The following is a 27582-nucleotide window of genomic DNA, read 5'->3' on the forward strand; positions in this document are numbered from 1 at the left end:
CTTCGTTCTTCGTCCTAGTCATTTTTAAATAATATGTAATGTAGCTATATCTGGGGACCTTCAATGTGTTAGACTGACGTGATAACCAACTACACCACGAAACCACCTATGTTTCATTGAAACATTTTAAATGGTTTTAATAAAAGTATTTGTAATTGTATTTTATTGATTAGTTGTTATTCCATTTACATGTAGTTATAAATGTGAATGTTTCAATTGTTTGACTGAAGAAAGTTTATTATTATATCAATTTTAATGATAGTTCATATGGTTTTAAGTAACACGACCTTTCGTGAAAAAGAATTAATTAATCCATCAGACTCATAATATGTGTCAGTTTTGAAAAAACAAAAATCTGTTTCAAATCATTTGTCCATTAAAAATACCAAAGAAAAATTTATTATTATTCCCCCCCCCCAAGGTTACCATTATTTTTTAAACCTTTACCCACATATGCATTCCTCTGACTACTATTATTAAAAATATATTATTAAATAATATTGATTTTATATTGGAAATCAACAAAACTAACTATTAATATAAGAAATGTGTCAATATCATTAAAGACAATTTTAAATTAGAATGCTGGAGTAGTATATTTATATAAAATAGATTTCAGAAAAGAAAGAAAATAAGAATTAGGGGTTATGTTCAGAAAACAAGTAATAGATAATGTTGAGAATTTAAATGAATTCTAGTTAAGTAACGTAGTTAACAGTGAATTTAATCACATATTTAAATAGGAGTGTTGTGAGAGTCAATTATGGTATGAGACCTAATTATGGGTTGAACACTTTTGGATTTTGCTACCTAATTCATTGTGTATATAACAATAGTTAAAACTGAACCAAACAATAAATTGGTGTAGATAAGAGTGTAAGGTTTTAAGTTTTGGCTAGAGTCGAGCCAATGTCGAATCGGAAACAATTCATTTGACAATTTTAATTTAATATAAGATATATTTATTTGTTTTATTACCAAAGAAATAAATTTCCATATTTTATACAAATATGGTAGTACTACACGAGTGAGTATTGAATTTGTAAATAAATACAAGGAATAAATTTGGTATTTGATCTTAAATTGTTTTTAATAGAAAGATTATTCATAGGACTTAGTCATAATCTCTTAATTCATAATACGAAGTTTTAGTTGGAAAAATAATTTTATAACACTTTAAACTACTACATAATCATAACACAAATAAATAACGATTTTTTTTAATGTGAACATAAAAAAAAGGTAGTATGGGACTATCCATTAAATTCCACTTCAACTATAATAAATTGAAAACAATATTCTATATTCCATTTACTCGGCCTCCACCAAAGATAACATAGATTTGTATTGTTTGGTAACTTATTCTCTTTTCAACAACTTCTATTCTTTTTCTTGCCTCCCACATTTGGCAATCACCTAGTTAAAGTATTTTATCCTTTACTTCCACACTCATCAGGATAAAAAGACGAGTCAGTCTCTCTATAAGACTTGAAAAGATGATTTATTCTATATCCCAGACTATGAACCTTCTGAAACGCTGATATTTTTCGATTTCAGCGGTTCGCAATCAATTTTTATTGTTTTGTTTTATAGGTTATTATGTTTAATTGGACATGACACTATTCCGTTTTCTCTTCAACTAGTCATAGCGGCCTGTCTGGTACGGTTTTGATCGCAATGTGTCTGTAGTCTTCAAAGTGCTTAATCAACTTCGTTCTTCGTCCTAGTCATTTTTAAATAATATGTAATGTAGCTATATCTGGGGACCTTCAATGTGTTAGACTGACGTGATAACCAACTACACCACGAAACCACCTATGTTTCATTGAAACATTTTAAATGGTTTTAATAAAAGTATTTGTAATTGTAGTTTATTGATTAGTTGTTATTCCATTTACATGTAGTTATAAATGTGAATGTTTCAATTGTTTGACTGAAGAAAGTTTATTATTATATCAATTTTAATGATAGTTCATATGGTTTTAAGTAACACGACCTTTCGTGAAAAAGAATTAATTAATCCATCAGACTCATAATATGTGTCAGTTTTGAAAAAACAAAAATCTGTTTCAAATCATTTGTCCATTAAAAATACCAAAGAAAATTTATTATTATTCCCCGCCCCCCAAGGTTACCATTATTTTTTAAACCTTTACCCACATATGCATTCCTCTGACTACTATTATTAAAAATATATTATTAAATAATATTGATTTTATATTGGAAATCAACAAAACTAACTATTAATATAAGAAATGTGTCAATATCATTAAAGACAATTTTAAAATAGAATGCTGGAGTAGTATATTTATATAAAATAGATTTCAGAAAAGAAAGAAAATAAGAATTAGGGGTTATGTTCAGAAAATAAGTAATAGATAATGTTGAGAATTTAAATGAATTCTAGTTAAGTAAAGTAGTTAACAGTGAATTTAATCACATATTTAAATAGGAGTGTTGTGAGAGTCAATTATGGTATGAGACCTAATTATGGGTTGAACTCTTTTGGATTTTGCTACCTAAATCATTGTGTATATAACAATAGTTAAAACTGAACCAAACAATAAATTGGTGTAGATAAGAGTGTAAGGTTTTAAGTATTAGCTAGAGTCGAGCCAATGTCGAATCGGAAACAATTCATTTGACAATTTTAATTTAATATAAGATATATTTATTTGTTTTATTACCAAAGAAATAAATTTCCATATTTTATACAAATATGGTAGTACTACACGAGTGAGTATTGAATTTGTAAATAAATACAAGGAATAAATTTGGTATTTGATCTTAAATTGGTTTTAATAGAAAGATTATTCATAGGACTTAGTCATAATCTCTTAATTCACAATACGAAGTTTTAGTTTGGAAAAATAATTTTATAACACTTTAAACTACTACATAATCATAACACAAATAAATAACGATTTTTTTTAATGTGAACATAAAAAAAAGGTAGTATGGGACTATCCATTAAATTCCACTTCAACTATAATAAATTGAAAACAATATTCTATACTCCATTTACTCGGCCCCCACCAAAGATAACATAGATTTATATTGTTTGGTAACTTATTCTCTTTTCAACAACTTCTATTCTTTTTCTTGCCTCCCACAATTGGCAATCACCCAGTTAAAGTATTTTATCCATTACTTCCACACTCATCAAGATAAAAAGACGAGTCAGTCTCTCTATAAGACTTGAAAAGATGATTTATTCTATATCCCAGACTATGAACCTTCTGAAACGCTGATTTTTTTCGATTTCAGCGGTTCGCAATCGATTTTTATGGTTTTGTTTTATAGGTTATTATGTTTAATTGGACATGACACTGTTCCGTTTTCTCTTCAACTAGTCATAGCGGCCTGTCTGGTACGGTTTTGATCGCAATGTGTCTATAGTCTTCAAAGTGCTTAATCAACTTCGTTCTTCGTCCTAGTCATTTTTAAATAATATGTAATGTAGCTATATCTGGGGACCTTCAATGTGTTAGACTGACGTGATAACCAACTATACCACGAAACCACCTATGTTTCATTGAAACATTTTAAATGGTTTTAATAAAAGTATTTGTAATTTTATTTTATTGATTAGTTGTTATTCCATTTACATGTAGTTATAAATGTGAATGTTTCAATTGTTTGACTGAAGAAAGTTTATTATTATATCAATTTTAATGATAGTTCATATGGTTTTAAGTAACACGACCTTTCGTGAAAAAGAATTAATTAATCCATCAGACTCATAATATGTGTCAGTTTTGAAAAAACAAAAATCTGTTTCAAATCATTTGTCCATTAAAAATACCAAAGAAAAATTTATTATTATTCCCCCCCCCCCCCCAAGGTTACCATTATTTTTTAAACCTTTACCCACATATGCATTCCTCTGACTACTATTATTAAAAATATATTATTAAATAATATTGATTTTATATTGGAAATCAACAAAACTAACTATTAATATAAGAAATGTGTCAATATCATTAAAGACAATTTTAAATTAGAATGCTGGAGTAGTATATTTATATAAAATAGATTTCAGAAAAGAAAGAAAATAAGAATTAGGGGTTATGTTCAGAAAATAAGTAATAGATAATGTTGAGAATTTAAATGAATTCTAGTTAAGTAAAGTAGTTAACAGTGAATTTAATCACATATTTAAATAGGAGTGTTGTGAGAGTCAATTATGGTATGAGACCTAATTATGGGTTGAACACTTTTGGATTTTGCTACCTAATTCATTGTATATATAACAAAAGTTAAAACTGAACCAAACAATAAATTGGTGTAGATAAGAGTGTAAGGTTTTAAGTTTTGGCTAGAGTCGAGGCAATGTCGAATCGGAAACAATTCATTTGACAATTTTAATTTAATATAAGATATATTTATTTGTTTTATTACCAAAGAAATAAAATTTCCATATTTTATACAAATATGGTAGTACTACACGAGTGAGTATTGAATTTGTAAATAAACACGAGGAATAAATTTGGTATTTGATCTTAAATTGTTTTTAATAGAAAGATTATTCATAGGACTTAGTCATAATCTCTTAATTCACAATACGAAGTTTTAGTTTGGAAAAAGAATTTTATGACACTTTAAACTACTACATAATCATAACACAAATAAATAACGATTTTTTTTAATGTGAACATAAAAAAAGGTAGTATGGGACTATCCATTAAATTTGTAATATCCCATATTCCCTTAAATGCTCAATTAGTTGTCAGTTGAGACCTATTGAATTCCTATGTATTATATCTTTGGTTAGTTATAACAATTGAAGCTCCTTTGTGCTCTAAGTGTTGTCAATTGGAACCAATAGAGTAACCAATGAACTCTGAAGGGATTAATTATTAATAAAGAGACAGACCAATATTAATAAGTACAAGAGAGGACATTTTGGTAACATTAATAATTGGTCAATTGGTGCTGGAAGATAAAATATCAATTGGGATATTTTGGTTACTACTTAATATTATATATTATATATATTATATGTAGTATGTGTGGTAGAAAAGAGAAAAAGAAAAGAAGGTATATCAGAAAAGAAGAAAATGATAAGAAGTAGTAGGAAGAGATAAGAAGAAGGAGAGAGTTATCAGAAAAGGGAAAAGAAGAGAAAGAGAAAGAAAGAAGAAAAGAGAAAGAGAAAGAAGAGGAGAAGAGGAAGGAACCATCACCATCATCTCATCTTCATCATCAACAACTTCATCTTCTTCTTCTACTAGGTGAGTTCTTAGATAGTTTTAGCCTTTGGGGGAAAATAATCTATATTTGTAGGGTTAGGGTTTGTGTGAATTTGTGATAAACTTGTTGTGTTCATACTCCCTATCCGTTGATTGTTGTGGAAAAATCATGTTATGTGAAAATTGTAGGCAAAAATGGTATATGGAAAGGAAAATAAAAGAGGGGTTAATTAAGGAAAGAAGTTACTGAGAGAATTAATGGAAATTGGAATTTTTCCCATTTTTTTAGGTGTTAACCGGTTAACGCGTAGCAAAACTCACTTTCTGGGCAAATTCGTGAGTGGTTAACCGGTTAACGGTATAGGTGTTAACCGGTTAACGCGTAGCAAAACTCACTTTCTGGGCAAATTCGTGAGTGGTTAACCGGTTAACGGTATAGGTTAACCGATTAAATGCTCAATTAGTTGTCAGTTGAGACCTATTGAATTCCTATGTATTATATCTTTGGTTAGTTATAACAATTGAAGCTCCTTTGTGCTCTAAGTGTTGTCAATTGGAACCAATAGAGTAACCAATGAACTCTGAAGGGATTAATTATTAATAAAGAGACAGACCAATATTAATAAGTACAAGAGAGGACATTTTGGTAACATTAATAATTGGTCAATTGGTGCTGGAAGATAAAATATCAATTGGGATATTTTGGTTACTACTTAATATTATATATTATATATATTATATATGTAGTATGTGTGGTAGAAAAGAGAAAAAGAAAAGAAGGTATATCAGAAAAGAAGAAAATGATAAGAAGTAGTAGGAAGAGATAAGAAGAAGGAGAGAGTTATCAGAAAAGGGAAAAGAAGAGAAAGAGAAAGAAAGAAGAAAAGAGAAAGAGAAAGAAGAGGAGAAGAGGAAGGAACCATCACCATCATCTCATCTTCATCATCAACAACTTCATCTTCTTCTTCTACTAGGTGAGTTCTTAGATAGTTTTAGCCTTTGGGGGAAAATAATCTATATTTGTAGGGTTAGGGTTTGTGTGAATTTGTGATAAACTTGTTGTGTTCATACTCCCTATCCGTTGATTGTTGTGGAAAAATCATGTTATGTGAAAATTGTAGGCAAAAATGGTATATGGAAAGGAAAATAAAAGAGGAGTTAATTAAGGAAAGAAGTTACTGAGAGAATTAATGGAAATTGGAATTTTTCCCATTTTTTTAGGTGTTAACCGGTTAGTTGTCAGTTGAGACCTATTGAATTCCTATGTATTATATTATTGGTTAGTTATAACAATTGAAGCTCCTTTGTGCTCTAAGTGTTGTCAATTGGAACCAATAGAGTAACCAATGAACTCTGAAGGGATTAATTATTAATAAAGAGACAGACCAATATTAATAAGTACAAGAGAGGACATTTTGGTAACATTAATAATTGGTCAATTGGTGCTGGAAGATAAAATATCAATTGGGATATTTTGGTTACTACTTAATATTATATATTATATATATTATATATGTAGTATGTGTGGTAGAAAAGAGAAAAAGAAAAGAAGGTATATCAGAAAAGAAGAAAATGATAAGAAGTAGTAGGAAGAGATAAGAAGAAGGAGAGAGTTATCAGAAAAGGGAAAAGAAGAGAAAGAGAAAGAAAGAAGAAAAGAGAAAGAGAAAGAAGAGGAGAAGAGGAAGGAACCATCACCATCATCTCATCTTCATCATCAACAACTTCATCTTCTTCTTCTACTAGGTGAGTTCTTAGATAGTTTTAGCCTTTGGGGGAAAATAATCTATATTTGTAGGGTTAGGGTTTGTGTGAATTTGTGATAAACTTGTTGTGTTCATACTCCCTATCCGTTGATTGTTGTGGAAAAATCATGTTATGTGAAAATTGTAGGCAAAAATGGTATATGGAAAGGAAAATAAAAGAGGAGTTAATTAAGGAAAGAAGTTACTGAGAGAATTAATGGAAATTGGAATTTTTCCCATTTTTTTAGGTGTTAACCGGTTAGTTGTCAGTTGAGACCTATTGAATTCCTATGTATTATATTATTGGTTAGTTATAACAATTGAAGCTCCTTTGTGCTCTAAGTGTTGTCAATTGGAACCAATAGAGTAACCAATGAACTCTGAAGGGATTAATTATTAATAAAGAGACAGACCAATATTAATAAGTACAAGAGAGGACATTTTGGTAACATTAATAATTGGTCAATTGGTGCTGGAAGATAAAATATCAATTGGGATATTTTGGTTACTACTTAATATTATATATTATATATATTATATATGTAGTATGTGTGGTAGAAAAGAGAAAAAGAAAAGAAGGTATATCAGAAAAGAAGAAAATGATAAGAAGTAGTAGGAAGAGATAAGAAGAAGGAGAGAGTTATCAGAAAAGGGAAAAGAAGAGAAAGAGAAAGAAAGAAGAAAAGAGAAAGAGAAAGAAGAGGAGAAGAGGAAGGAACCATCACCATCATCTCATCTTCATCATCAACAACTTCATCTTCTTCTTCTACTAGGTGAGTTCTTAGATAGTTTTAGCCTTTGGGGGAAAATAATCTATATTTGTGGGGTTAGGGTTTGTGTGAATTTGTGATAAACTTGTTGTGTTCATACTCCCTATCCGTTGATTGTTGTGGAAAAATCATGTTATGTGAAAATTGTAGGCAAAAATGGTATATGGAAAGAAAGTGAGTTTTAACCGGTTAACACTGAAACAAAATTTAATTTTCTGTTTGTACAGAATATGTCACCAAGGGGATTCGAACCCAGGACCTCCTTGAAACTGTACATGCCTTACCACTAGGCTAGAGAGGTTGTTGTTGAATACTTATGCAATGAATAAATATTAATCTAAATCTTGATTAAGATAGATTAATGAATTAATTGAGTGGTGTAACTCCGTTTTGGATGCGGACGGATGCATTAGTAAGATAATGAAAAAGGCTATTATTATGATATCATATTATAGTATATTATGTGTCTTACAAATTAAATGAATTATATTTATGATGGGTGTTAAACATGGTTTATATGGTTGATTGTGAAATAACATGACTAAAGATAACGTAAAGGGCTATTATTATTGTTCCATGTTATAAAATATTATGTGATTTATAAATGCCATGAATTTTATCATGATGAAAATTACATATTGTTGTTATGTGGAAGGTGAAGTAACATGATTAAAAACCTTACAAAGATGAGTGAGGAAACCTAGAAGAATAATTTGATTAATAACTTAGAAATATGATCTAGGTTATGGAACATATGTGATATATGTATGAGAATACGGTATTCATTCGTACGACGCTTATGTGAGGTCGTGGACGAATTGTTGCCATGTTTAAGAATGAGACGCATTGTATGGAACATGCCATGTTATTATTTGTGTATCATGGTGAATGAAGTCACCTATGATTATGGAACATGCCATGTTATTATTTGTGTATTATGGTGAATGAAGTCACCTGTGATTTATGAATTTGTTATGGTTCGTGGAACCAATGATTTGTGGAACCGATCATGTATTCAGAATGTGTGTTTTTCTGTGGTGGTACACATCTCTATTGGTATGCTTAGATGAGTAAGCATTGGGATGTGGGACCAATGATTCGAGCCTCAATTGGGTTTGAGCCCCAACCATGGCGGACATGGGGGAAAGGTCGACACCTATGTGGGTTAGAGTCCCATACGGTGAAAGATACCCTAGGTGGGTTAGAGTCCCGTACGGGTGATGGTTCTTAAAAGTGGGTTTAAGTCCCATAAGGGAACCGGATATCCACCGCGAAAGTCGAATCATACGGACATGCGTGAACCAAGCCTTGGCCTAGACGTAGGTCCGGTTGGGGATCGATGTTGCGTGAATCTGAATAATGATCGTGGTTGAGTTATGAGAACTCAGATGCATGTTGCCATACAATTGCGAGATAGTTTCCCCATCGCTCAAGTCTTCTTTTCCTTGTTGACTTGAGTTGGATATGAGTTGAATATTTATTAGAACCCTGTAGAGCCGAGTGGACCCATAGGATAGGAGAACTCACTGAGATTATTATCTCATCCCATTATTGTTGTTATTTTTCAGGTATTCTTTACAGGTTGAATCTAAGAGAAACTGTTATGGATGTTTCAAGGGTTGCTGTTCATTATGATCTTCCGCTGTGGAGTGGTGTGCAATGAAGATGTTGTACATGGTTCTTAGATTTTTATTGTTTTGGCATTATTGTATAACATGTTCCATTGATGTTTTAGTTTGGACATGTATATATATTGATGCCATTAGGCACTTATGTTGTGACAGTACCAAAATTTAACACTTGTATGATATTATTCTAGATATATATTATACGGGTTGTTACAGTTGGTATCAGAGCAGGTCGATTCTCGACCTAGCCTTGAAACATCATAAGTAAATCTATTCCTGCCTCATATGTGTGTTTAGCCGACATGATTCTTAATATCACTGTATGTAGTATTGGGCCTGATCAACCTAATGCTATGTGCATGGTAGGAAGGATCATGGTTGAGCGACCACGAGGACTCCGAAGTGTGGGTGGAACTTGTGCTTTGAGTGTAGGCTCAAGCCAAGAGTTAGAAAGTAAGGAGAACTAGATGGCCCAGTTGAAGTTTCAGAGGCGTTGTGATTTGGGTATTATGCAATTGAAGAGTAGTGTATCGTTCAAGCGATTCTGCGGTGTTAACAGAGTTGAGAAGTTGAGGATCTCTATTGGATGAATTGTCAGAGCTTTGAGAAAGGTGTGGATTGTTAGTGGAGTAAGATATACTCACTAATATGGAATAGTATTGTGAATATTCTGTATGGTAAAGTAGAAAGGATGGTTATGTTACGCATATGTCATAAGGTTTGGAAGTGAGGTAGTGTATTAGTGTTTCAGTTTCTAAGGCCACTAAAATATTTTGGAAGAACAAGAGTACTTAATGGAATATATATATTTGGAATGGTACCTTGCAAGTGGTTGAAGACTTGAGGGATAAGGACGTTCAGTTTTGTTGGGAGCCTAAGGTAGTGGCGAAGTCTAAGGATAGACTCGAGGACATGGTTGTTTGTTCCAAGTGAAACATGTATGGACCAAATGGAGGTTAGAAGATAAACCAAGTATATCCAGTCTTAGAAGGGAGATCGGGTTCAAGATAGCTAGTCAGAGGTTTAGTGTTAGTGAGCAACTGTAATGGAATGATGAGTTACCTAAGGATCAATTATAAGAGTTTGTGTTGGAGGCAGATAGAGCACATTATATAGTAATGGAAGCTCCAGTGGGTATTGGTTGTATGAGAATTGGTTGAGGATAAGAGCAATTAAGTTGGATTTAAGGACGTCTAGTAGAATGGTTTTGTAATTGGAACTGGGAGAATTACCATGGGAAGACAAGTGAACACCGAGTGTGGAAGTAGTGAGGATGTTGCAATATGACCGTTGTAATGAGGAACATTTTAGATAGAGGCACAATGGGACCATTAAGATTCATTAAGACAAAGTTATGGGCGTGTAGTTGATGATTGTTCACATCGAGGATTTCTAGAGTATGTAGTGTGTAACACCCGAGGTCGGAGAGGCCGAAGAGTGGTTACATGTAACATCCGAGGGCGATGGAGTGGTTGTCGATGCATGACAATGAGACACTCCTAGCAGCTTCTAGGGGAAAAACCGAATTCACATCGGAATGAGAGGGATCCTGAGGCGGTGCAGGTATGAGACTACATGGTTGAAAGAAGGCTTATAAGGATTAATTGGTACTACCTATATCAACAAGATGCATCTTCTTTTCGGTATCCTAATCAATAAGAACTCCATAGTTAAGCGTGCTTGACTTGGAGTAGTATTGGGATGGGTGACCTTCTGGGAAGTTTCCTGGAAAGTGTGCGAGTGAGGACAAAACATGTTGAAAAGGCCCATGTTGATTTGTGGGGTTAGTTGATAATCCTGAAAGCAGTCTGGGGTGTTACATAGTGGAATAGAGGAAGTTAAACCTTGGTATTAAGAGAAGTATGTGATAGCAGTATTATGGTCACAAGTAAGTGTAATGGATTCCTTGTCTTGAGATGGATGTAAAGTAACATACATTTTTGAGCAGTGAGTCTTGTATTCTAAGAAGTTTAGTTGATGATAGCCAACAAAAGATAAGCTAAGCTGGAGCATGTGGACTAAGTGTAGAATGTGGAATATTTTATGTTGCAAAAGTTTATTGGGAGGCAATGAGGATTATTCGTGGGGAGTTATAGAGACAAGTAACCCCAGTATAATGCAGTGTGTAGTAGGTATTGGTTTAGAAGAAAATTCTAGTCATAATTGTGTGGCAATGATAAGGTTCATCTTAAGTGCATTTTATTTGGATTGAAAGAGTAATATTGGCTTATTGGAAGTCTGGTTGTTATTTATCTTCTTGAGAAGTATTTGGTTGGTTGGTTAGTCGCGGAGTATAAACGTTCACACCGTGTTGGAGCTAAGGACGTCCTAAATGTCATAAGTGTACCGCTGTGGATGTACAAATTGAGGATGGAGTTGCAAGTCACCGCAAGTCAGATTGGTAGTTTTGAGATTGGGATTTCTGAAGGTGTAGTGCGTAGTTGGTCATCTGAGGAGATATCATGGAAGTCAGACGCGTGGGAAACGAACTTGGTAGACCATACTCAGTTTAAGTAAGTTTGGGAAGTACCACTATTATGATTATGAATAACTATACGGAACAGACTTGGAAGAGACCTACTAAGTGCTGATCTGGAAGAGATTAGCTAGGTATGTGGTATAACTTGATAAGGTGTGAAGTGGTTGGTCATGGTATGAAATTGATTAATTCATTCGGATTCATAGCCTTAGATGTAGACTCCCTGAGAGTGGTAATGGATGTGTACAATGATACTTTACCCTATTGGAAGGATTCATGAGTTATACCTCCCAGGAGGAATAAGAATCAGTTATTGCTATGGTTAAACATGTAACTCAGATGGTATGTTAGTAAGAGCATGAGCTAAGATTATGGAAGATGGGACAAAATGATTGAGATGAATGATTTTGGATACAAAGTGAAATGTTATCTCTAGATGTGTATGGAATATTTTTGTGTGACTCTATGAGGTGTATGGACACTCATAGTTATGTTCTAGATTGCTTAAGTTCCTTAGAAGTGTTGTTTTTATTGATTAGTTGTTATTCCATTTACATGTAGTTATAAATGTGAATGTTTCAATTATTTGACTGATGAAAGTTTATTATTATATCAATTTTAATGATAGTTCATATGGTTTTAAGTAACATGACCTTTCGTGAAAAAGAATTAATTAATCCATCAGACTCATAATATGTGTCAGTTTTGAAAAAACAAAAATCTGTTTCAAATCATTTGTCCATTAAAAATACCAAAGAAAAATTTATTATTATTTCCCCCCACCCCCCAAGGTTACCATTATTTTTTAAACCTTTACCCAAATATGCATTCCTCTGACTACTATTATTAAAAATATATTATTAAATAATATTGATTTTATATTGGAAATCAACAAAACTAACTATTAATATAAGAAATGTTTCAATATCATTAAAGACAATTTTAAATTAGAATGATGGAGTAGTATGTATATATAAAATAGATTTCAGAAAAGAAAGAAAATAAGAATTAGGGGTTATGTTCATAAAATAAGTAATAGATAATGTTGAGAATTTAAATGAATTCTAGTTAAGTAAAGTAGTTAACAATGAATTTAATCACATATTTAAATAGGAGTGTTGTGAGAGTCAATTATGGTATGAAACCTAATTATGGGTTGAACACTTTTGGATTTTGCTACCTAATTCATTGTATATATAACAATAGTTAAAACTGAACCAAACAATAAATTGGTGTAGACAAGAGTGTAAGGTTTTAAGTTATGGCTAGAGTCGAGCCAATGTCGAATCGGAAACAATTCATTTGACAATTTTAATTTAATATAAGATATATTTATTTGTTTTATTACCAAAGAAATAAAATTTCCATATTTTATACAAATATGGTAGTACTACACGAGTGAGTATTGCATTTGTAAATAAACACAAGGAATAAATTTGGTATTTGATCTTAAATTGTTTTTAATAGAAAGATTATTCATAGGACTTAGTCATAATCTCTTAATTCACAATACGAAGTTTTAGTTTGGAAAAAGAATTTTATGACACTTTAAACTACTACATAATCATAACACAAATAAATAACGATTTTTTTTATGTGAACATAAAAAAAAAGGTAGTATGGGACTATCCATTAAATTCCACTTCAACTATAATATATTGAAAACAATATTCTATACTCCATTTACTCGGCCTCCACCAAAGATAACATAGATTTGTATTGTTTGGTAACTTATTCTCTTCTCAACAACTTCTATTCTTTTTCTTGCCTCCCACATTTGGCAATCACCCAGTTAAAGTATTTTATCCTTTACTTCCACACTCATCAAGATAAAAAGACGAGTCAGTCTCTCTATAAGACTTGAAAAGATGATTTATTCTATATCCCAGACTATGAACCTTCTGAAACGCTGTTTTTTTTCGATTTCAGCGGTTCGCAATCGATTTTTATGGTTTTGTTTTATAGGTTATTATGTTTAATTGGACATGACACTGTTCCGTTTTCTCTTCAACTAGTCATAGCGGCCTGTCTGGTACGGTTTTGATCGCAATGTGTCTATAGTCTTCAAAGTGCTTAATCAACTTCGTTCTTCGTCCTAGTCATTTTTAAATAATATGTAATGTAGCTATATTCTCTCTTACAACATGTCTCTTTGGCTCATTCTAGAAAATAAAATTTAGTTAGTTGATTCACAAAATTGTAAATTAACTTTTGAAATTAATGTTGATGCATTGTAAAATTTACAAAAATATAGTGGTAAGCATTAAAATTTAAATTAGAGTTAACACCTATTGGCTTCGCCCAGGCTCAAACTGGGGACCTTCAGTGTGTTAGACTGACGTGATAACCAACTACACCACGAAACCACCTATGTTTCATTGAAACATTTTAAATGGTTTTAATAAAAGTATTTGTAATTGTATTTTATTGATTAGTTGTTATTCCATTTACATGTAGTTATAAATGTGAATGTTTCAATCGTTTGACTGATGAAAGTTTATTATTATATCAATTTTAATGATAGTTCATATGGTTTTAAGTAACATGACCTTTCGTGAAAAAGAATTAATTAATCCATCAGACTCATAATATGTGTCAGTTTTGAAAAAACAAAAATCTGTTTCAAATCATTTGTCCATTAAAAATACCAAAGAAAAATTTATTATTATTTCCCCCCACCCCCAAGGTTACCATTATTTTTTAAACCTTTACCCAAATATGCATTCCTCTGATTACTATTATTAAAAATATATTATTAAATAATATTGATTTTATATTGGAAATCAACAAAACTAACTATTAATATAAGAAATGTGTCAATATCATTAAAGACAATTTTAAATTAGAATGATGGAGTAGTATGTATATATAAAATAGATTTCAGAAAAGAAAGAAAATAAGAATTAGGGGTTACGTTCATAAAATAAGTAATAGATAATGTTGAGAATTTAAATGAATTCTAGTTAAGTAAAGTAGTTAACAGTGAATTTAATCACATATTTAAATAGGAGTGTTGTGAGAGTCAATTATGGTATGAGACCTAATTATGGGTTGAACACTTTTGGATTTTGCTACCTAATTCATTGTATATATAACAATAGTTAAAACTGAACCAAACAATAAATTGGTGTAGATAAGAGTGTAAGGTTTTAAGTTATGGCTAGAGTCGAGCCAATGTCGAATCGGAAACAATTCATTTGACAATTTTAATTTAATATAAAATATATTTATTTGTTTTATTACCAAAGAAATAAAATTTCCATATTTTATACAAATATGGTAGTACTACACGAGTGGGTATTGAATTTGTAAATAAACACAAGGAATAAATTTGGTATTTGATCTTAAATTGTTTTTAATAGAAAGATTATTCATAGGACTTAGTCATAATCTCTTAATTCACAATACGAAGTTTTAGTTTGGAAAAAGAATTTTATGACACTTTAAACTACTACATAATCATAACACAAATAAATATTGATTTTTTTTTATGTGAACATAAAAAAAAAGGTAGTATGGGACTATCCATTAAATTCCACTTCAACTATAATAAATTGAAAACAATATTCTATACTCCATTTACTCGGCCTCCACCAAAGATAACATAGATTTGTATTGTTTGGTAACTTATTCTCTTCTTAACAACTTCTATTCTTTTTCTTGCCTCCCACATTTGGCAATCACCCAGTTAAAGTATTTTATCCTTTACTTCCACACTCATCAAGATAAAAACACGAGTCAGTCTCTCTATAAGACTTGAAAAGATGATTTATTCTATATCCCAGACTATGAACTTTCTGAAACGCTGTTTTTTTTCGATTTCAGCGGTTCACAATCGATTTTTATGGTTTTGTTTTATAGATTATTATGTTTAATTGGACATGTCACTGTTCCGTTTTCTCTTCAACTAGTCATAGCGGCCTGTCTGGTACAGTTTTGATCGCAATGTGTCTATAGTCTTCAAAGTGCTTAATCAACTTCGTTCTTCGTCCTAGTCATTTTTAAATAATATGTAATGTAGCTATATTCTCTCTTACAACATGTCTCTTTGGTTCATTTTCGAAAATAAAATTTATTTAGTTGATTCACAAAATTGTAAATTAACTTTTGAAATTAATGTTGATGCATTGTAAAATTTACAAAAATATAGTGGTAAGCATTAAAATTTAAATTAGAGTTAACACCATTTGGCTTCGCCCAATCTCGAACTGGGGACCTTCAGTGTGTTAGACTGACGTGATAACCAACTACACCACGAAACCACCTATGTTTCATTGAAACATTTTAAATGGTTTTAATAAAAGTATTTGTAATTGTATTTTATTGATTAGTTGTTATTCCATTTACATGTAGTTATAAATGTGAATGTTTCAATTGTTTGACTGATGAAAGTTTATTATTGTATCAATTTTAATGATAGTTCATATGGTTTTAAGTAACATGACCTTTCGTGAAAAAGAATTAATTAATCCATCAGACTCATAATATGTGTCAGTTTTGAAAAAACAAAAATCTGTTTCAAATCATTTGTCCATTAAAAATACCAAAGAAAAATTTATTATTATTTCCCCCCACCCCCCAAGGTTACCATTATTTTTTAAACCTTTACCCACATATGCATTCCTCTGACTACTATTATTAAAAATATATTATTAAATAATATTGATTTTATATTGGAAATCAACAAAACTAACTATTAATATAAGAAATGTGTCAATATCATTAAAGACAATTTTAAATTAGAATGATGGAGTAGTATATTTATATAAAATAGATTTCAGAAAAGAAAGAAAATAAGAATTAGGGGTTATGTTCATAAAATAAGTAATAGATAATGTTGAGAATTTAAATGAATTCTAGTTAAGTAAAGTAGTTAACAGTGAATTTAATCACATATTTAAATAGGAGTGTTGTGAGAGTCAATTATGGTACGAGACCTAATTATGGGTTGAACACTTTTGGATTTTGCTACCTAATTCATTGTATATATAACAATAGTTAAAACTGAACCAAACAATAAATTGGTGTAGATAAGAGTGTAAGGTTTTAAGTTTTGGCTAGAGTCGAGCCAATGTCGAATCGGAAACAATTCATTTGACAATTTTAATTTAATATAAGATATATTTATTTGTTTTATTACCAAAGAAATAAAATTTCCATATTTTATACAAATATGGTAGTACTACACGAGTGAGTATTGCATTTGTAAATAAACACAAGGAATAAATTTGGTATTTGATCTTAATTTGTTTTTAATAGAAAGATTATTCATAGGACTTAGTCATAATCTCTTAATTCACAATACGAAGTTTTAGTTTGGAAAAAGAATTTTATGACACTTTAAACTACTACATAATCATAACACAAGTAAATAACGATTTTTTTTGATGTGAACATAAAAAAAAGGTAGTATGGGACTATCCATTAAATTCCACTTCAACTATAATAAATTGAAAACAATATCCTATACTCCATTTACTCGGCCTCCACCAAAGATAACATAGATTTGTATTGTTTGGTAACTTATTCTCTTCTCAACAACTTCTATTCTTTTTCTTCCCTCCCACATTTGGCAATCACCCAGTTAAAGTATTTGATCCTTTACTTCCACACTCATCAAGATAAAAAGACGAGTCAGTCTCTCTATAAGACTTGAAAAGATGATTTATTCTATATCCCAGACTATGAACCTTCTGAAACGCTATTTTTTTTCGATTTCAGCGGTTCGCAATCGATTTTTATGGTTTTGTTTTATAGGTAATTATGTTTAATTGGACATGACACTGTTCCGTTTTCTCTTCAACTAGTCATAGCGGCCTGTCTGGTACGGTTTTGATCGCAATGTGTCTATAGTCTTCAAAGTGCTTAATGAACTTCGTTCTTCGTCCTAGTCATTTTTAAATAATATGTAATGTAGCTTTATTCTCTCTTACAACATGTCTCTTTGGTTCATTTTCGAAAATAAAATTTATTTAGTTGATTCACAAAATTGTAAATTAACTTTTGAAATTAATGTTGATGCATTGTAAAATTTACAAAAATATAGTGGTAAGCATTAAAATTTAAATTAGAGTTAACACCATTTGGCTTTGCCCATGCTCGAACTGGGGACCTTCAGTATGTTAGACTGACGTGATAACCAACTACACCACGAAACCACCTATGTTTCATTGAAACATTTTAAATGGTTTTAATAAAAGTATTTGTAATTGTATTTTATTGATTATTTGTTATTCCATTTACATGTAGTTATAAATGTGAATGTTTCAATTGTTTGACTGATGAAAGTTTATTATTGTATCATTTTTAATGATAGTTCATGTGGTTTTAAGTAACATGACCTTTCGTGAAAAAGAATTAATTAATCCATCAGACTCATAATATGTGTCAGTTTTGAAAAAACAAAAATCTGTTTCAAATCATTTGTCCATTAAAAATACCAAAGAAAAATTTATTATTATTTCCCCCCACCCCCCAAGGTTACCATTATTTTTTAAACCTTTACCCACATATGCATTCCTCTGACTACTATTATTAAAAATATATTATTAAATAATATTGATTTTATATTGGAAATCAACAAAACTAACTATTAATATAAGAAATGTGTCAATATCATTAAAGACAATTTTAAATTAGAATGATGGAGTAGTATATTTATATAAAATAGATTTCAGAAAAGAAAGAAAATAAGAATTAGGGGTTATGTTCATAAAATAAGTAATAGATAATGTTGAGAATTTAAATGAATTCTAGTTAAGTAAAGTAGTTAACAGTGAATTTAATCACATATTTAAATAGGAGTGTTGTGAGAGTCAATTATGGTACGAGACCTAATTATGGGTTGAACACTTTTGGATTTTGCTACCTAATTCATTGTATATATAACAATAGTTAAAACTGAACCAAACAATAAATTGGTGTAGATAAGAGTGTAAGGTTTTAAGTTTTGGCTAGAGTCGAGTCAATGTCGAATCGGAAACAATTCATTTGACAATTTTAATTTAATATAGGATATATTTATTTGTTTTATTACCAAAGAAATAAAATTTCCATATTTTATACAAATATGGTAGTACTACACGAGTGAGTATTGAATTTGTAAATAAACACAAGGAATAAATTTGGTATTTGATCTTAAATTGTTTTTAATAGAAAGATTATTCATAGGACTTAGTCATAATCTCTTAATTCACAATACGAAGTTTTAGTTTGGAAAAAGAATTTTATGACACTTTAAACTACTACATAATCATAACACAAATAAATAATCATTTTTTTTGATGTGAACATAAAAAAAAAGGTAGTATGGGACTATCCATTAAATTCCACTTCAACTATAATAAATTGAAAACAATATTCTATACTCCATTTACTCGGCCTCCACCAAAGATAACATAGATTTGTATTGTTTGGTAACTTATTCTCTTCTCAACAACTTCTATTCTTTTTCTTGCCTCCCACATTTGGCAATCACCCAGTTAAAGTATTTTATCCTTTACTTCCACACTCATCAAGATAAAAAGACGAGTCAGACTCTCTATAAGACTTGAAAAGATGATTTATTCTATATCCCAGACTATGAACCTTCTGAAACGCTGTTTTTTTTCGATTTCAGCGGTTCGCAATCGATTTTTATGGTTTTGTTTTATAGGTTATTATGTTTAATTGGACATGACACTGTTCCGTTTTCTCTTCAACTAGTCATAGCGGCCTGTCTGGTACGGTTTTGATCGCAATGTGTCTATAGTCTTCAAAGTGCTTAATCAACTTCGTTCTTCGTCCTAGTCATTTTTAAATAATATGTAATGTAGCTATATTCTCTCTTACAACATGTCTCTTTGGCTCATTCTAGAAAATAAAATTTATTTAGTTGATTCACAAAATTGTAAATTAACTTTTGAAATTAATGTTGATGCATTGTAAAATTTACAAAAATATAGTGGTAAGCATTAAAATTTAAATTAAGTTAACACCATTTGGCTTCGCCCAGGCTCAAACTGGGGACCTTCAGTGTGTTAGACTGACGTGATAACCAACTACACCACGAAACCACCTATGTTTCATTGAAACATTTTAAATGGTTTTAATAAAAGTATTTGTAATTGTATTTTATTGATTAGTTGTTATTCCATTTACATGTAGTTATAAATGTGAATGTTTCAACTGTTTGACTGATGAAAGTTTATTATTGTATCAATTTTAATGATAGTTCATATGGTTTTAAGTAACATGACCTTTCGTGAAAAAGAATTAGTTAATCCATCAGACTCATAATATGTGTCAGTTTTGAAAAAACAAAAATCTGTTTCAAATCATTTGTCCATTAAAAATACCAAAGAAAAATTTATTATTATTTCCCCCCACCCCCCAAGGTTACCATTATTTTTTAAACCTTTACCCACATATGCATTCCTCTGACTACTATTATTAAAAATATATTTAAATAATATTGATTTTATATTGGAAATCAACAAAACTAACTATTAATATAAGAAATGTGTCAATATCATTAAAGATAATTTTAAATTAGAATGATGGAGTAGTATATTTATATAAAATAGATTTCAGAAAAGAAAGAAAATAAGAATTAGGGGTTATGTTCATAAAATAAGTAATAGATAATGTTGAGAATTTAAATGAATTCTAGTTAAGTAAAGTAGTTAACAGTGAATTTAATCACATATTTAAATAGGAGTGTTGTGAGAGTCAATTATGGTACGAGACCTAATTATGGGTTGAACACTTTTGGATTTTGCTACCTAATTCATTGTATATATAACAATAGTTAAAACTGAACCAAACAATAAATTGGTGTAGATAAGAGTGTTAGGTTTTAAGTTTTGGCTAGAGTCGAGCCAATGTCGAATCGGAAACAATTCATTTGACAATTTTAATTTAATATAAGATATATTTATTTGTTTTATTACCAAAGAAATAAAATTTCCATATTTTATACAAATATGGTAGTACTACACGAGTGAGTATTGAATTTGTAAATAAACACAAGGAATAAATTTGGTATTTGATCTTAAATTGTTTTTAATAGAAAGATTATTCATAGGACTTAGTCATAATCTCTTAATTCACAATACGAAGTTTTAGTTTGGAAAAAGAATTTTATGACACTTTAAACTACTACATAATCATAACACAAATAAATAACGATTTTTTTTTATGTGAACATAAAAAAAAGGTAGTATGGGACTATCCATTAAATTCCACTTCAACTATAATAAATTGAAAACAATATTCTATACTCCATTTACTCGGCCTCCACCAAAGATAACATAGATTTGTATTGTTTGGTAACTTATTCTCTTCTCAACAACTTCTATTCTTTTTCTTGCCTCCCACATTTGGCAATCACCCAGTTAAAGTATTTTATCCTTTACTTCCACACTCATCAAGATAAAAAACGAGTCAGTCTCTCTATAAGACTTGAAAAGATGATTTATTCTATATCCCAGACTATGAACCTTCTGAAACGCTGTTTTTTTTTCGATTTCAGCGGTTCGTAATCGATTTTTATGGTTTTGTTTTATAGGTTATTATGTTTAATTGGACATGACACTGTTCCGTTTTCTCTTCAACTAGTCATAGCGGCCTGTCTGGTACGGTTTTGATCGCAATGTGTCTATAGTCTTCAAAGTGCTTAATCAACTTCGTTCTTCGTCCTAGTCATTTTTAAATAATATGTAATGTAGCTATATTCTCTCTTACAACATGTCTCTTTGGCTCATTCTAGAAAATAAATTTATTTAGTTGATTCACAAAATTGTAAATTAACTTTTGAAATTAATGTTGATGCATTGTAAAATTTACAAAAATATAGTGGTAAGCATTAAAATTTAAATTAGAGTTAACACCATTTGGCTTCGCCCAAGCTCGAACTGGGGACCTTCAGTGTGTTAGACTGACGTGATAACCAACTTTTGGTTTTTTCTACCTAATTCATTGTATATATAACAATAGTTAAAACTGAACCAAACAATAAATTGGTGTAGATAAGAGTGTAAGGTTTTAAGTTTTGGCTAGAGTCGAGCCAATGTCGAATCGGAAACAATTCATTTGACAATTTTAATTTAATATAAGATATATTTATTTGTTTTATTACCAAAGAAATAAAATTTCCATATTTTATACAAATATGGTAGTACTACACGAGTGAGTATTGAATTTGTAAATAAACACAAGGAATAAATTTGGTATTTGATCTTAAATTGTTTTTAATAGAAAGATTATTCATAGGACTTAGTCATAATCTCTTAATTCACAATACGAAGTTTTAGTTTGGAAAAAGAATTTTATGACACTTTAAACTACTACATAATCATAACACAAATAAATAATCATTTTTTTTGATGTGAACATAAAAAAAAAGGTAGTATGGGACTATCCATTAAATTCCACTTCAACTATAATAAATTGAAAACAATATTCTATACTCCATTTACTCGGCCTCCACCAAAGATAACATAGATTTGTATTGTTTGGTAACTTATTCTCTTCTCAACAACTTCTATTCTTTTTCTTGCCTCCCACATTTGGCAATCACCCAGTTAAAGTATTTTATCCTTTACTTCCACACTCATCAAGATAAAAAGACGAGTCAGTCTCTCTATAAGACTTGAAAAGATGATTTATTCTATATCCCAGACTATGAACCTTCTGAAACGCTGTTTTTTTTCGATTTCAGCGGTTCGCAATCGATTTTTATGGTTTTGTTTTATAGGTTATTATGTTTAATTGGACATGACACTGTTCCGTTTTCTCTTCAACTAGTCATAGCGGCCTGTCTGGTACGGTTTTGATCGCAATGTGTCTATAGTCTTCAAAGTGCTTAATCAACTTCGTTCTTCGTCCTAGTCATTTTTAAATAATATGTAATGTAGCTATATTCTCTCTTACAACATGTCTCTTTGGCTCATTCTAGAAAATAAAATTTATTTAGTTGATTCACAAAATTGTAAATTAACTTTTGAAATTAATGTTGATGCATTGTAAAATTTACAAAAATATAGTGGTAAGCATTAAAATTTAAATTAAAGTTAACACCATTTGGCTTCGCCCAGGCTCAAACTGGGGACCTTCAGTGTGTTAGACTGACGTGATAACCAACTACACCACGAAACCACCTATGTTTCATTGAAACATTTTAAATGGTTTTAATAAAAGTATTTGTAATTGTATTTTATTGATTAGTTGTTATTCCATTTACATGTAGTTATAAATGTGAATGTTTCAACTGTTTGACTGATGAAAGTTTATTATTGTATCAATTTTAATGATAGTTCATATGGTTTTAAGTAACATGACCTTTCGTGAAAAAGAATTAGTTAATCCATCAGACTCATAATATGTGTCAGTTTTGAAAAAACAAAAATCTGTTTCAAATCATTTGTCCATTAAAAATACCAAAGAAAAATTTATTATTATTTCCCCCCACCCCCTAAGGTTACCATTATTTTTTAAACCTTTACCCACATATGCATTCCTCTGACTACTATTATTAAAAATATATTATTAAATAATATTGATTTTATATTGGAAATCAACAAAACTAACTATTAATATAAGAAATGTGTCAATATCATTAAAGATAATTTTAAATTAGAATGATGGAGTAGTATATTTATATAAAATAGATTTCAGAAAAGAAAGAAAATAAGAATTAGGGGTTATGTTCATAAAATAAGTAATAGATAATGTTGAGAATTTAAATGAATTCTAGTTAAGTAAAGTAGTTAACAGTGAATTTAATCACATATTTAAATAGGAGTGTTGTGAGAGTCAATTATGGTACGAGACCTAATTATGGGTTGAACACTTTTGGATTTTGCTACCTAATTCATTGTATATATAACAATAGTTAAAACTGAACCAAACAATAAATTGGTGTAGATAAGAGTGTTAGGTTTTAAGTTTTGGCTAGAGTCGAGCCAATGTCGAATCGGAAACAATTCATTTGACAATTTTAATTTAATATAAGATATATTTATTTGTTTTATTACCAAAGAAATAAAATTTCCATATTTTATACAAATATGGTAGTACTACACGAGTGAGTATTGAATTTGTAAATAAACACAAGGAATAAATTTGGTATTTGATCTTAAATTGTTTTTAATAGAAAGATTATTCATAGGACTTAGTCATAATCTCTTAATTCACAATACGAAGTTTTAGTTTGGAAAAAGAATTTTATGACACTTTAAACTACTACATAATCATAACACAAATAAATAACGATTTTTTTTTATGTGAACATAAAAAAAAGGTAGTATGGGACTATCCATTAAATTCCACTTCAACTATAATAAATTGAAAACAATATTCTATACTCCATTTACTCGGCCTCCACCAAAGATAACATAGATTTGTATTGTTTGGTAACTTATTCTCTTCTCAACAACTTCTATTCTTTTTCTTGCCTCCCACATTTGGCAATCACCCAGTTAAAGTATTTTATCCTTTACTTCCACACTCATCAAGATAAAAAAACGAGTCAGTCTCTCTATAAGACTTGAAAAGATGATTTATTCTATATCCCAGACTATGAACCTTCTGAAACGCTGTTTTTTTTTCGATTTCAGCGGTTCGTAATCGATTTTTATGGTTTTGTTTTATAGGTTATTATGTTTAATTGGACATGACACTGTTCCGTTTTCTCTTCAACTAGTCATAGCGGCCTGTCTGGTACGGTTTTGATCGCAATGTGTCTATAGTCTTCAAAGTGCTTAATCAACTTCGTTCTTCGTCCTAGTCATTTTTAAATAATATGTAATGTAGCTATATTCTCTCTTACAACATGTCTCTTTGGCTCATTCTAGAAAATAAAATTTATTTAGTTGATTCACAAAATTGTAAATTAACTTTTGAAATTAATGTTGATGCATTGTAAAATTTACAAAAATATAGTGGTAAGCATTAAAATTTAAATTAGAGTTAACACCATTTGGCTTCGCCCAAGCTCGAACTGGGGACCTTCAGTGTGTTAGACTGACGTGATAACCAACTTTTGGTTTTTTCTACCTAATTCATTGTATATATAACAATAGTTAAAACTGAACCAAACAATAAATTGGTGTAGATAAGAGTGTAAGGTTTTAAGTTTTGGCTAGAGTCGAGCCAATGTCGAATCGGAAACAATTCATTTGACAATTTTAATTTAATATAAGATATATTTATTTGTTTTATTACCAAAGAAATAAAATTTCCATATTTTATACAAATATGGTAGTACTACACGAGTGAGTATTGAATTTGTAAATAAACACAAGGAATAAATTTGGTATTTGATCTTAAATTGTTTTTAATAGAAAGATTATTCATAGGACTTAGTCATAATCTCTTAATTCACAATACGAAGTTTTAGTTTGGAAAAAGAATTTTATGACACTTTAAACTACTACATAATCATAACACAAATAAATAACGATTTTTTTTGATGTGAACATAAAAAAAAGGTAGTATGGGACTATCCATTAAATTCCACTTCAACTATAATAAATTGAAAACAATATTCTATACTCCATTTACTCGGCTTCCACCAAAGATAACATAGATTTGTATTGTTTGGTAACTTATTCTCTTCTCAACAACTTCTATTCTTTTTCTTGCCTCCCACATTTGGCAATCACCCAGTTAAAGTATTTTATCCTTTACTTCCACATTCATCAAGATAAAAAGACGAGTCAGTCTCTCTATAAGACTTGAAAAGATGATTTATTCTATATCCCAGACTATGAACCTTCTGAAACGCTGTTTTTTTTCGATTTCAGCGGTTCGCAATCGATTGTTATGGTTTTGTTTTATAGGTTATTATGTTTAATTGGACATGACACTGTTCCGTTTTCTCTTCAACTAGTCATAGCGGCCTGTCTGGTACGGTTTTGATCGCAATGTGTCTATAGTCTTCAAAGTGCTTAATCAACTTCGTTCTTCGTCCTAGTCATTTTTAAATAATATGTAATGTAGCTATATTCTCTCTTACAACATGTCTCTTTGGCTCATTCTAGAAAATAAAATTTATTTAGTTGATTCACAAAATTGTAAATTAACTTTTGAAATTAATGTTGATGCATTGTAAAATTTACAAAAATATAATGGTAAGCATTAAAATTTTAATTAGAGTTAACACCATTTGGCTTCGCCCAAGCTCGAACTGGGGACCTTCAGTGTGTTAGACTGACGTGATAACCAACTTTTGGATTTTGCTACCTAATTCATTGTATATATAACAATAGTTAAAACTGAACCAAACAATAAATTGGTGTAGATAAGAGTGTAAGGTTTTAAGTTTTGGCTAGAGTCGAGCCAATGTCGAATCGGAAACAATTCATTTGACAATTTTAATTTAATATAAGATATATTTATTTGTTTTATTACCAAAGAAATAAAATTTCCATATTTTATACAAATATGGTAGTACTACACGAGTGAGTATTGAATTTGTAAATAAACACAAGGAATAAATATGGTATTTGATCTTAAATTGTTTTTAATAGAAAGATTATTCATAGGACTTAGTCATAATCTCTTAATTCACAATACGAAGTTTTAGTTTGGAAAAAGAATTTTATGACACTTTAAACTACTACATAATCATAACACAAATAAATAACGATTTTTTTTATTGTGAACATAAAAAAAATGTAGTATGGGACTATCCATTAAATTCCACTTCAACTATAATAAATTGAAAACAATATTCTATACTCCATTTACTCGGCCTCCACCAAAGATAACATAGATTTGTATTGTTTGGTAACTTATTCTCTTCTCAACAACTTCTATTCTTTTTCTTGCCTCCCACATTTGGCAATCACCCAGTTAAAGTATTTTATCCTTTACTTCCACACTCATCAAGATAAAAAGACGAGTCAGTCTCTCTATAAGACTTGAAAAGATGATTTATTCTATATCCCAGACTATGAACCTTCTGAAACGCTGTTTTTTTTCGATTTCAGCGGTTCGCAATCGATTTTTATGGTTTTGTTTTATAGGTTATTATGTTTAATTGGACATGACACTGTTCCGTTTTCTCTTCAACTAGTCATAGCGGCCTGTCTGGTACGGTTTTGATCGCAATGTGTCTATAGTCTTCAAAGTGCTTAATCAACTTCGTTCTTCGTCCTAGTCATTTTTAAATAATATGTAATGTAGCTATATTCTCTCTTACAACATGTCTCTTTGGCTCATTCTAGAAAATAAAATTTATTTAGTTGATTCACAAAATTGTAAATTAACTTTTGAAATTAATGTTGATGCATTGTAAAATTTACAAAAATATAGTGGTAAGCATTAAAATTTAAATTAAAGTTAACACCATTTGGCTTCGCCCAGGCTCAAACTGGGGACCTTCAGTGTGTTAGACTGACGTGATAACCAACTTTTGGATTTTGCTACCTAATTCATTGTATATATAACAATAGTTAAAACTGAACCAAACAATAAATTGGTGTAGATAAGAGTGTAAGGTTTTAAGTTTTGGCTAGAGTCGAGCCAATGTCGAATCGGAAACAATTCATTTGACAATTTTAATTTAATATAAGATATATTTATTTGTTTTATTACCAAAGAAATAAAATTTCCATATTTTATACAAATATGGTAGTACTACACGAGTGAGTATTGAATTTGTAAATAAACACAAGGAATAAATTTGGTATTTGATCTTAAATTGTTTTTAATAGAAAGATTATTCATAGGACTTAGTCATAATCTCTTAATTCACAATACGAAGTTTTAGTTTGGAAAAAGAAT

The 27582-nt window shown here is 30.0% G+C and overlaps 3 non-coding genes across 3 annotated transcripts; all 3 read right to left on the reverse strand.

The window, feature by feature from the left end:
- Positions 1-14106: 14106 nt before the first annotated feature.
- Positions 14107-14180, reverse strand: TRNAV-AAC (transfer RNA valine (anticodon AAC)). The gene has a single exon. It is a non-coding gene; the product is annotated as a tRNA-Val (tRNA).
- Positions 14181-19794: 5614 nt separating this feature from the next.
- On the reverse strand, positions 19795-19868 carry TRNAV-AAC (transfer RNA valine (anticodon AAC)). The gene has a single exon. It is a non-coding gene; the product is annotated as a tRNA-Val (tRNA).
- Positions 19869-22876: 3008 nt separating this feature from the next.
- TRNAV-AAC (transfer RNA valine (anticodon AAC)) lies at positions 22877-22950 on the reverse strand. Its single transcript has one exon. It is a non-coding gene; the product is annotated as a tRNA-Val (tRNA).
- Between the last annotated feature and the right edge of the window lie 4632 nt (positions 22951-27582).

The sequence above is a fragment of the Lathyrus oleraceus genome, unplaced genomic scaffold, assembly GCF_024323335.1.
Source record: "Lathyrus oleraceus cultivar Zhongwan6 unplaced genomic scaffold, CAAS_Psat_ZW6_1.0 chrUn0040, whole genome shotgun sequence".
NCBI lineage: Eukaryota > Viridiplantae > Streptophyta > Magnoliopsida > Fabales > Fabaceae > Lathyrus > Lathyrus oleraceus.